The following is a 9,899-nucleotide window of genomic DNA, read 5'->3' as shown; positions in this document are numbered from 1 at the left end:
ATAAGGAGACATTGGCTTTAAATGACATGTTAGGCCAGATGGACTTAACAGATATATACAGAAAATTTCATCCAAAAGCAACAGAATACACATTCTTCTCAAGTGCACATGGAATATTCTCCAAAATAGATCATATGTTAGGCAACAAAACAAGTCCTAATACATTTGAGAAGACTGAAATCATATCATACATCTTCTCTGACCATAGCGGTATGAAATTTAGAAATCAATTACAGGAGAAAACTGGAAAATTCACAAATGTGGAGATTAAACAATGTGCTACTGAACAACCCCTGGGTCAAAGAAATCAAAATAGAAATCCAAAAATACATAAAGAAAAATGAAAATGTAAATATGACGTACTAAAACTTATGGGATGCAGCCAATGCAGTTCTAAGAGGGAACCCTTCAAAACTCATTTTCCAGGCCATCATTACCCTAATAACAAAACCAGACAAAGATGCCAATTACAGGCCAATTGAAAATTACAGACCAATATCCTTGATGAAACATACATGTAAACATTCTCAACAAAATATTAGCAAACCAAATTAAACAATACATTGAAAGGATCATATACCACAATCAAGTGAGATTTATTCCAGGTAAGCCTGGGTGGTTCAACATCAACAAATAAATCAACATGATACACTACAATAACAAAATAAAGGATAAAAATCATATGATTATCTCCATTGATGCATAAAGGCATTTTCCAAATTCAACATCCATTTATTATAAAAACTCTCAATAAAGTGGGTATAGAGGAAACGTACCTCAACATAATAAAAGCCATATATTAAAAGCCCACAGCTAACATCATGCTCAATGATGAAAAGCTGAAAACTTTTCCTGTAAGATCAGGAACAAGACAAGGATGGCTATCTCTCCTCTTTTATTCAACACAGTCCTGGCCAGAGGAATTAGGCAAGGTAAAGAAATAAAAGGCATCCAAATTGGAAAGTAAGAAGTACAACTGTCACTATTTGCAGATGACATGATACTATATATAGAAAACTTAAAAGAAGTCACCAAAAATCTGTTAAAACTAACAAATGAATTCAGTAAAGTTGCAGGATACAGAATCATTATACAGAAATCTGTTACATTTCTATACACTAATAACTATGAGAAAGAAAAAAATAAGAAAACAATACCACTTAAAATTACTCAAAAAGAATAAAACACCTAAGAATACATTTAACCAAGGAAGTGAATGGCCTGTATATTGAAAACTATAGTTATTGAAAGAAATTGAAGAATACACAAGTAAATGGAAAGATATTCCATGCTCATAGATTAAAGAACCAATATTGTTTAAATGTCCATACTACTCAAAGCAATCTACAGATTCATTGAATCCCTATCAAAATTCCAGTGGCATTTTTCAAAGAACTAGAACAAATAATCCTAAAATTTGTATGGAACTACAGAAGACCCCAAATAGCCAACACAATCTTGAGAAAGAAGAACAATGCTGAAGGCATCATGCTCTCTGATTTTAAAATTATATTACAAAGCTATAGTAATGAAAGAGTATGGTGATGGCATAAAAACACACATAGATCAATAGAACAGAATAGAGTTCAGAAATGAATTCACACATATATGGTCAATTAATCTATGACAAAGGGGCCAAGAATATACAACGGGGAAAGGACAGTCTCTTCAATAAATCATGTTAGGAAAACTGAACATCCACATGTAAAGTAGTTTAACTAGACCACTATCTTACATCATACACAAAAATAAACTCAAAATGGATTAAAGATGTGAACATAAGACCTTGAACCATAGAATCCCTAGAAAAAAAAAAACACAGGTGGTAAGCTTATTGACATAGGTCTTGGAAATGATTTTTTAGATCTGACACCAAAAGTAAAGGCAACAAAAAGAAAAATAAACAAGTAAGACTAGATCAAACTAAAAAGCTTCTGCACAGCAAGGGAAACCAACAAAATAAAAAGGCATTCTCTGCTTAATGGGAGAATATATTTGTAAATCATATATCTGATAGGTGTTAATATCTAAAATTGATAAAGAACTCAGCTCAATAGCAAAAAAAACCAACAAACAATCCAATTAAAAATGAGCAAACAATCTGAATAGAAATTTTCCAAAGAAGATATGCAGATGGTGAACAGATACATGAAAATATGCTCAACATCATTAATGCTATGGGAAATGAAACTCAAAATCATAATAGAATATCATCTCATACCTGTTAGAATGGTTAACCAAAAAGACAAGAAATAGCAAGTGCTGGCAAGGATGTGGAGGAAAGAGAGCCCTTATGCACTGTTGGGAATGTAAACTGGTGCAACCACTACAGAAAACCATATGGAAGTTCCTCAAAAAATTAAAAATAGAACTACTATATGATCCAGAAATTCAACTTCTGGGTATTTATCTGAAGAAAATGAAAACACTAATTTTAAAAGATATATGCACTCCCATGGTCATTGCAGCATTATTGACAAGAGCCAAGATATGGAAACACCTACGTGTCCATGGAAGGATGAAAGCTTAAAGAGAATGTGATTTATTTTCATACTTCTACCTCTATTCTGAGGCTAATATGTGAAGAGCAGGGCCAATGAGAAACAGTAAGAGCATCATTCGTAGGCAATGGTAGTGCTTATATAGAGTATGTGATACAGGCTCACTGGGTGTGAGAATCAAGAACACAAGGAAAAAAGAATTAAGTCTACATAAAGGAAAAGCAAATATGAGATTATTTAAGGAACTTGCATCATTGATTTGTTTTCTCTTATGTCAGAGAAAAGAAAAGGAGAAAAACATTTTGGCTGAAAGAAACTGAAAAAAATGACCCAAGTCAAACTAGAGATTTTCTCAGCTTAGCATTTTACAATGAGTTGCACTGTGACTTATTTTTTTGGCCTTTTTAGCATTGTACTTTTTTTTTTGAAATTCTGTGTTCTTTGAACATATTTTGTACCCTTGGTTCAGTTCTCATTCTATGGAGATTCTGTTTCTTCCCTGGAGTCCACTTGTGAAGTGAGCTAAAGGATTATAATTTTGCCTCCTCTCTTTTTGAGATCCTGACAAACTTGCCCAGTGAATGTAGTACATATTCACTGACTTCCTGTAAAGACCAAGTCTCTGTTAAATGTTGATAGAAACTTAAACAAAAAACAGTATCGTGTTACAACTAGAAATTCAACCACCCTACATACAGAATCAAGATTTACACAGGAGACAGTAAGTTCCAGTATGACTGACACAAACAGCGGGAGGAATAGTAAGGGAGCAGGCTACACTGATGAAGGATACATAGATCTCTCTCTATTGTTAGGCACTTCTAGTTTTAAACTTCAAATAAAGTGTTCAATTTTTTGAGACCTTCACATTTTCTTAGTGTTATCTTGGCATCTTATGATGAAAGAAGTTATGAATTGGAATTTTTTATATTTACTGACTGGTGGACAGGAATGAGTTTGATAATTTTTCTCAGATAAATTAATGTTTTTCTTCAATAGATCTTGCCTCATTAAATGAACTATATATATTTTGGTGATGCTAATGTATGCAATATTTGAACCAATATTTGATCATAATGTTTTTCCACCTATTCCCAAAAAAAAGTATGTATCCTGCATTAGAAAAGATTGCACTAACTACAGTGAAATCAGGTATTGATTTGAACATTTTTCTTTGAAATTATAAAACTGAAAGGGGCCGTGTCCTTGTGTCCTTATGTCTCTCAGCTAGTGACCTCATTGATTTTTGTCTGACACATGAAATCTATGTGTGCTATTCTGTCAACTTTCTTCTGCCTATCTTAATTCCCAGGGATGTATGCTTTCTTCTTGTATGAAAGACTGTCTCAACAATTCCCACTTAGTAAAACAAGGTGAGTTCAATATCATATTTAATAAAACTAGCAAATATTCTGTTTTGTAATTGTTGCCCATTTCTCTTTTTGGTGCTAACCCTAAATTCTGATCTATAAGGTGGAAATTATAAATAGAATAGTGTGTAGCGCATAGACAACAACATGAGTTTTTCAAGAGAAGGCAGAAGATAAACATAAAATGTTGTTTGGGTTTGAGGAACAAAAAGGAGCTAACTGCAACTGGAGAAAAGACCTTGTGGTTAGCTGATATATGTAAAGCTACAGATATTATAAGCAGAAGAAACTATATACTAGTGACATTAGAGAGAAGAAGCCACAACATCTGATGGCTGGTTTTATGTGCAGCTAAAGAAATGGAAAGGGCAAAGGTAACTCTGTCTGTTTTTAAGTTCCCCCTGTTGGCTTCCTTTCCTTAGTCTGTCCCTAAAGATTGGATTGGTGTCTCACAGAAATCTGTTTCTGGCCTATTTCTCTTCTTTCTCAATATTCCACTAGCACACAATTCTGTGCAACCTTTTGTTTTTCTACAACTATGTGGTCATACCCCCAAATTTGTATTTCTAGTTCAGACATCATATTGAATGCTAATCAGTTTAACCCAACTAACCAATTGTCTTCTGTACTTGGATTTTTATCAAGACCTCCAATTTAACACAAAAGGTGTTTACTACTTATCCTCCAAATCTAGTATTCTTTCAATATTGCTTTTTCAGCATATAGCAACAGTATTCTTTCAGGATGAGGGAAGGTTATTGTCATATCAATAAGGAACATTTTCATTTTTATATGTTTGCATGTTTTTTTGTACACAAGTTTTGATGTTGTAAATCAACCATGAAAACTATCCTTTATGTATAACAAAAAAGGGGCTAAAATATTAAAATAATATTTCGGTGACAATTGGAAATAGTTGACAGAAAACAATTAATTCATATAATTCTGTAGATATTTGATCACTTATAACAGTTTTTAAGAGAATTGACTCAGATTTTTCAAAATGAAAAATTTTAAATGAAATTACTGATTTAAATTATTATTTCAATTATTCTTATTAACCATAACCTTAATTATCAACTCTAATCTTAGTTCAAATATTCATGGCTGCCAATATCCTGGTATTTTACCTGATATTAGATATTTTATTAAAAAATAAAAATATTACATTTTAAATCTTTTCCTGGTTACTTTCTTTTCAGTTGCAGCTTAACGTATTAGGTCATTATCTTTGAGGATTTAGCTGTCACACTGTGATCTCACTACAAAGAGAGGTAGAAGTGTTTGTTATTATTGACAGTTAATTAACGGCCTTAGGAATGAAGTGATTTGGAAATATTTAAAAACACAAGGAAAACAAGCATGAGGAAAATTGTTCTTAAAGGAAATCACAGAAAAGTCTTCACTATAATTCAAATATTTCTACAGATAATCTTTTATATGATTGTGAAGTCAAACAGTGGCTGTATTTGCTGTACTATCACTGTTCATGATGTAGTATTGTTTATTCTAACTTCTGAAAACTGCAAACTGCGTAGTCATGATACCTGATAAGACATGATCAATACATGATAAGACATGATCTAATCTTGCTTTTGTGTATATGAAAGTCAGCAGTGGAGTTGATTTCTTTTCAAAACATATTCCAAGTTGTTTCATAAAAAATTATGATAATGATGCAGGAAAAAGATAATTCATAAAATGATTCTGAATTAGTGACTATTTAAATAAGATAGTTTTAAAAAGTCTATCAAAACTTTAGATCTTCTTTGGAAGATTCTCAACAACCTCAAAGTCTGAGATATCATTTATGCAATCAAAGCTTATAAGAACTGAATATTATTTTCCTAATAATAAATTAGGGTAAAAACATCAGTTGGACCCTATCAATTGAATTCCTTTCACAATTGGTTGCAACTACGTTCCCTGTTTTTAATTGATCAAATTTTATTTTCATATTGAATGCTTTATTGACATTTAGAATAAATTTTAATTTTTTAACTGTTAGAGATATATATGAAATTATTTTAAATCTACCTTTCATTTACGGAAATCTAGCCTACTATGTGTTTGTAACCCTACAAACTTATGAACTAGATTCAATGTGAACAAAAAAGCAGACAAAAACCAAAGCTGGCTACAACAGGTATTCATCTTTTTACTGTGGGTTCTACTAAAAACTGGGCATTAATCTATCTTTCCACAATTTGGTTCTTGTCAACTTGGTGTATGATTGGTTTTATATGGAAATAACTGTACTACAATGATAATGGGATCAGCCTCTCTGTCTTTGCTCTTATGTTCACCATCTTTCTCACCATGGGTGAAAAACTTTCTTTCATACTATGTCATCCTGTGCCATCTTTCATACTTGGTGCAACTTATATTTCAATTGGTTTATCTTCTCCTTCACTCCCACAATTCAGACAAAAATTACACAGAGGTCGTATTAACAAGATGACAGACTTTTTTTTACACGTCTGTTCTTAAAGGCCTATTCTAAAATTCTCCCATGATTTGGTCACCACTTCTATTATAGTACCATTGTTGCAGTCTTCAGATTTAAACTGTGTCCCCTCTCTGAAAGATAACTCTAATTTCTCCTTTTGGAGAACACCATCACAGATTGCTCAAGATTATTCACCCCATGTCTTAACCTGGATGTTTAAAACATCAAATGTGTACTGGCCTGGCTGCAGCATCTATTTGAGAAATTCCATCCTCATAATGAATTTCATCCCATGCTATTTTTGTTAGGCTCCATCTCAGGACTGCTGGATGGTCCATGTTATCAGGGAATGTGAGGTCACTCATTCCCTGTTTATGAGTCTAATTGTAAACATATTTGTGTTGCATTCTCCAGGCTCTGCCTCCAAGCTATCTTGACATCGTACAAAGCTGATAGAGCAATAAAGCTGGAAATAGTTTGCTAATTATCTACACTATGAAAAAATAATTTAATAATGTAAGTTTTATCTTAATTAAGATGCCATTTAAAATAACACTTCTGAACAATGGTATCAATCTTTCCCTGTTAATAAGTGGATAATATAATGAGAGATTTCTTGGTATAAGGAAATCAAATCATCAAATACATCTTAAATCTGGATATATTTGTTTTTAATTTTTTCCTTGATTACCATTTTATTAAATGTAAATTTTCCCTTCAGTGTGATCATATTTTATATTATATGACCTCACACAATTTGTACATAAAGACTTTTGTTTGTGAAGATTTTTCTACCTACCAGTGCTTACATATTGGACCAATACTGAAACTGAGAACTAAGACAAATATTTCAGCTCCTGGTAATGAATATTTAGATGTTTTATTTCTAAGACATTTTAAAAAATAATTAAACTTTATGTCTTTACTTGAAACATCTAAAAAAAGAAATATATAAGATGTTGTTAGAGTTTTATTTCACAGTTATTCTTATTAAGAAGACAAATATTGTTTCCTTTCGAAAGAGATGGCCATATATTTTAATTGTTATACTCTAACAATTTTATTTTGAAGTTTACAGCACAGATAAATATCCATGTATTATTTAAAGTTGGGTATGGTTCTTTAAGTATATATACATACATATACTTGCACACACACACATATATACTCATATAAAGAATATAAAAATATGTGTGTGTGTGTGTATATATATATATATATATATATACATATATACATGAACTAATCAATGACAACCCAAGTCAATAACAGCATAAGTCAATGGCAGCCAGTATATAAAGTAAGACTAATTATTTACTTCCAGATCCACAAATGTGTTCATATTTAAGAAAATAAAGCATACTTTTCATGTTGTTACCCTTTAAATATTCACTATAATGAATTCATTTTATTACTCATATTTTCTTACTTTCATGAAAGTTTATCAATTCGTTATTCACATAGAAACAAGGATGACTTCTAATGAGACTTATAAGTAATTCTGGAATGGTACAATGAGATTTCACTGCAGATTGTATTAGGGTTGTAAATCTTTTTCTATTCTAAGAAAGATCATACTCAAAAAGGAGATTTCTCAGAAATGGCAGAAAAGCCTCTCATGACAGATTGGATATCACATAATGTTCACCAGAATCTCTTTGTCTTGATACCTAATTTTAGAAAAGCCAAATGTGTCTAAAATGTTAAAAGAAAAACCTCTAAGAGGGTGCTTTAAAGAAACTTCAAGGCTTTTAAAGGTCTATCACTTAAAATGTTTATCACAAAAATTTGTCAGACACCCTATGATTTTTTCATTTTTCTGTACTCACAAAATTATAAAAAAGTACTGATGAACCAGATAAAGTTATGGATATAAATGTAGGTAGACATATTTTAAAGCCATAGTAAAATTAAAAAGAAAATAAGTGCAAACACAGCAAAGCTTACTTTTCAAATGAACATTTTCCAAACACAATAATATTCTCATGTTCTGAAAATCAGTTCCAATCTAAAAGAAACCTTAATCTCAGTCATAAATGTTATGAATTTGTCTTAATTCAGACCCAGAGTAAAGGAAGATTCCCTAAAACTTTCATGACAATCTCTTTTAATTTTTAATAAAATGCTTTCTAACCTTGGATTTTATGATAACAGACTCTCTTCCCTTTCTACCTACATATCTGACCATTTTTTCCCCAGTATTCATCACTTTTGCCCAACCCTTAAAAACCTGGCCATTTCTTCTTGGGTCTCCTAATCTGCTTTATCTCTCTAATTTCCTAGTGTTCATCTCCACTGCCAGATCTTCAATTGCCATTTATAGAATGTGTAGATTAATAACTGTAAAGCTAAACTCCAAAGGAGATCCCAGTTTCTGGTCTCCAGATCCAAATCCAGCTATTGTGTATCTCTACTAGGTAGTCTGACAGTTATCCAGATAGAATTCATTTTCATTTCCAAACCACTTTCCCTTTCAAAATTTCAATATCTAGAAAACTGGCAAGTACCCTCATGTTCTATCACTCCCCTTTTTCAGTTGATTCTCAAGAAATAAAATAGAAACAATAATGGGTATGGTGAATTAAAAATGGCCAAAAAAAATTCCTTGGCATGCTTCCCATAAAGAGTCAGAGACAGTGATCCCTCCTCTTGCATCTGGGTAGGTTTGGTATCTGCTTTGATCAACCTACATGGAAAAAGTGATAATATGCCTGTTTCCAGGCCCTGGAATTAAGGGCAGTGTCCACTTCATATCTGTTAGAACAGTCTCTCTGAGGGAATCCAACTTCCAGGGAAGAAGTCTAGCTACCATGTTATGAGGAAGCTAAGATAGCACGTGGAGAGGACTTACAGGGAGAGAGACAGAGAGAGAGAGAGAGAGAGAGAGAGAGGGATGCCTTAAAAGCTCCTGGTTAGTTCAGTCATCACAGCCCTTGTGTCAGATATAAGCATAAACATCCAGATGATTTCAGCCATAGCTGCCATCTGTCTGTCACCAAGATCTTAAGTGTGAACTGCTCAGCTGAGCCCAGTCTAGCTCAAGAACCCTGAGAAATAATCATAAATTTTTGTTTTATGCCACTGTATTTTGAGATAATGTGTTCTCCAGCAAAAAGAACCTGAAATATGATTTTTAACACAGGTCATACCAGATATAGTGTGATTTCTCCTCCACATTCCTTCAGTCACCAATTCTAGATTGTCCCTCAATAGATGTTTAATTCTTCAATCCATCTCTCCATTGTCAGTACCTAAGAATTAGACTACTGTTATTCTAATTATGTAGAATAAGTTCTACATAATTGTAGATTGTTCTCATTCGAAACCATTCTCTATCTTAGACCTGGAGTGACCTCTTAAAAATATGTACAAACTATGTTTAAAACATGTCAATTACTTTCATTAAAAAGTTGAAAAAATTTTAAGTGACATAGAAAAGGCACTTTGTAACTGCCTCTATCTGCATTTTAGCTTCATCTTTCACTATTCTTTTCCTGTTTGTTTCAGTTTCTATTTCCCCAGAATTTTAATTTCATTTCTTTGTTTGTTTTTGTGGTACGCGGGCCTCTCACTGTTGTG

The sequence above is a fragment of the Kogia breviceps genome, chromosome 13, assembly GCF_026419965.1.
Source record: "Kogia breviceps isolate mKogBre1 chromosome 13, mKogBre1 haplotype 1, whole genome shotgun sequence".
NCBI classification, from domain to species: domain Eukaryota; kingdom Metazoa; phylum Chordata; class Mammalia; order Artiodactyla; family Physeteridae; genus Kogia; species Kogia breviceps.
Note: the sequence above shows the minus strand (reverse complement) of the source record.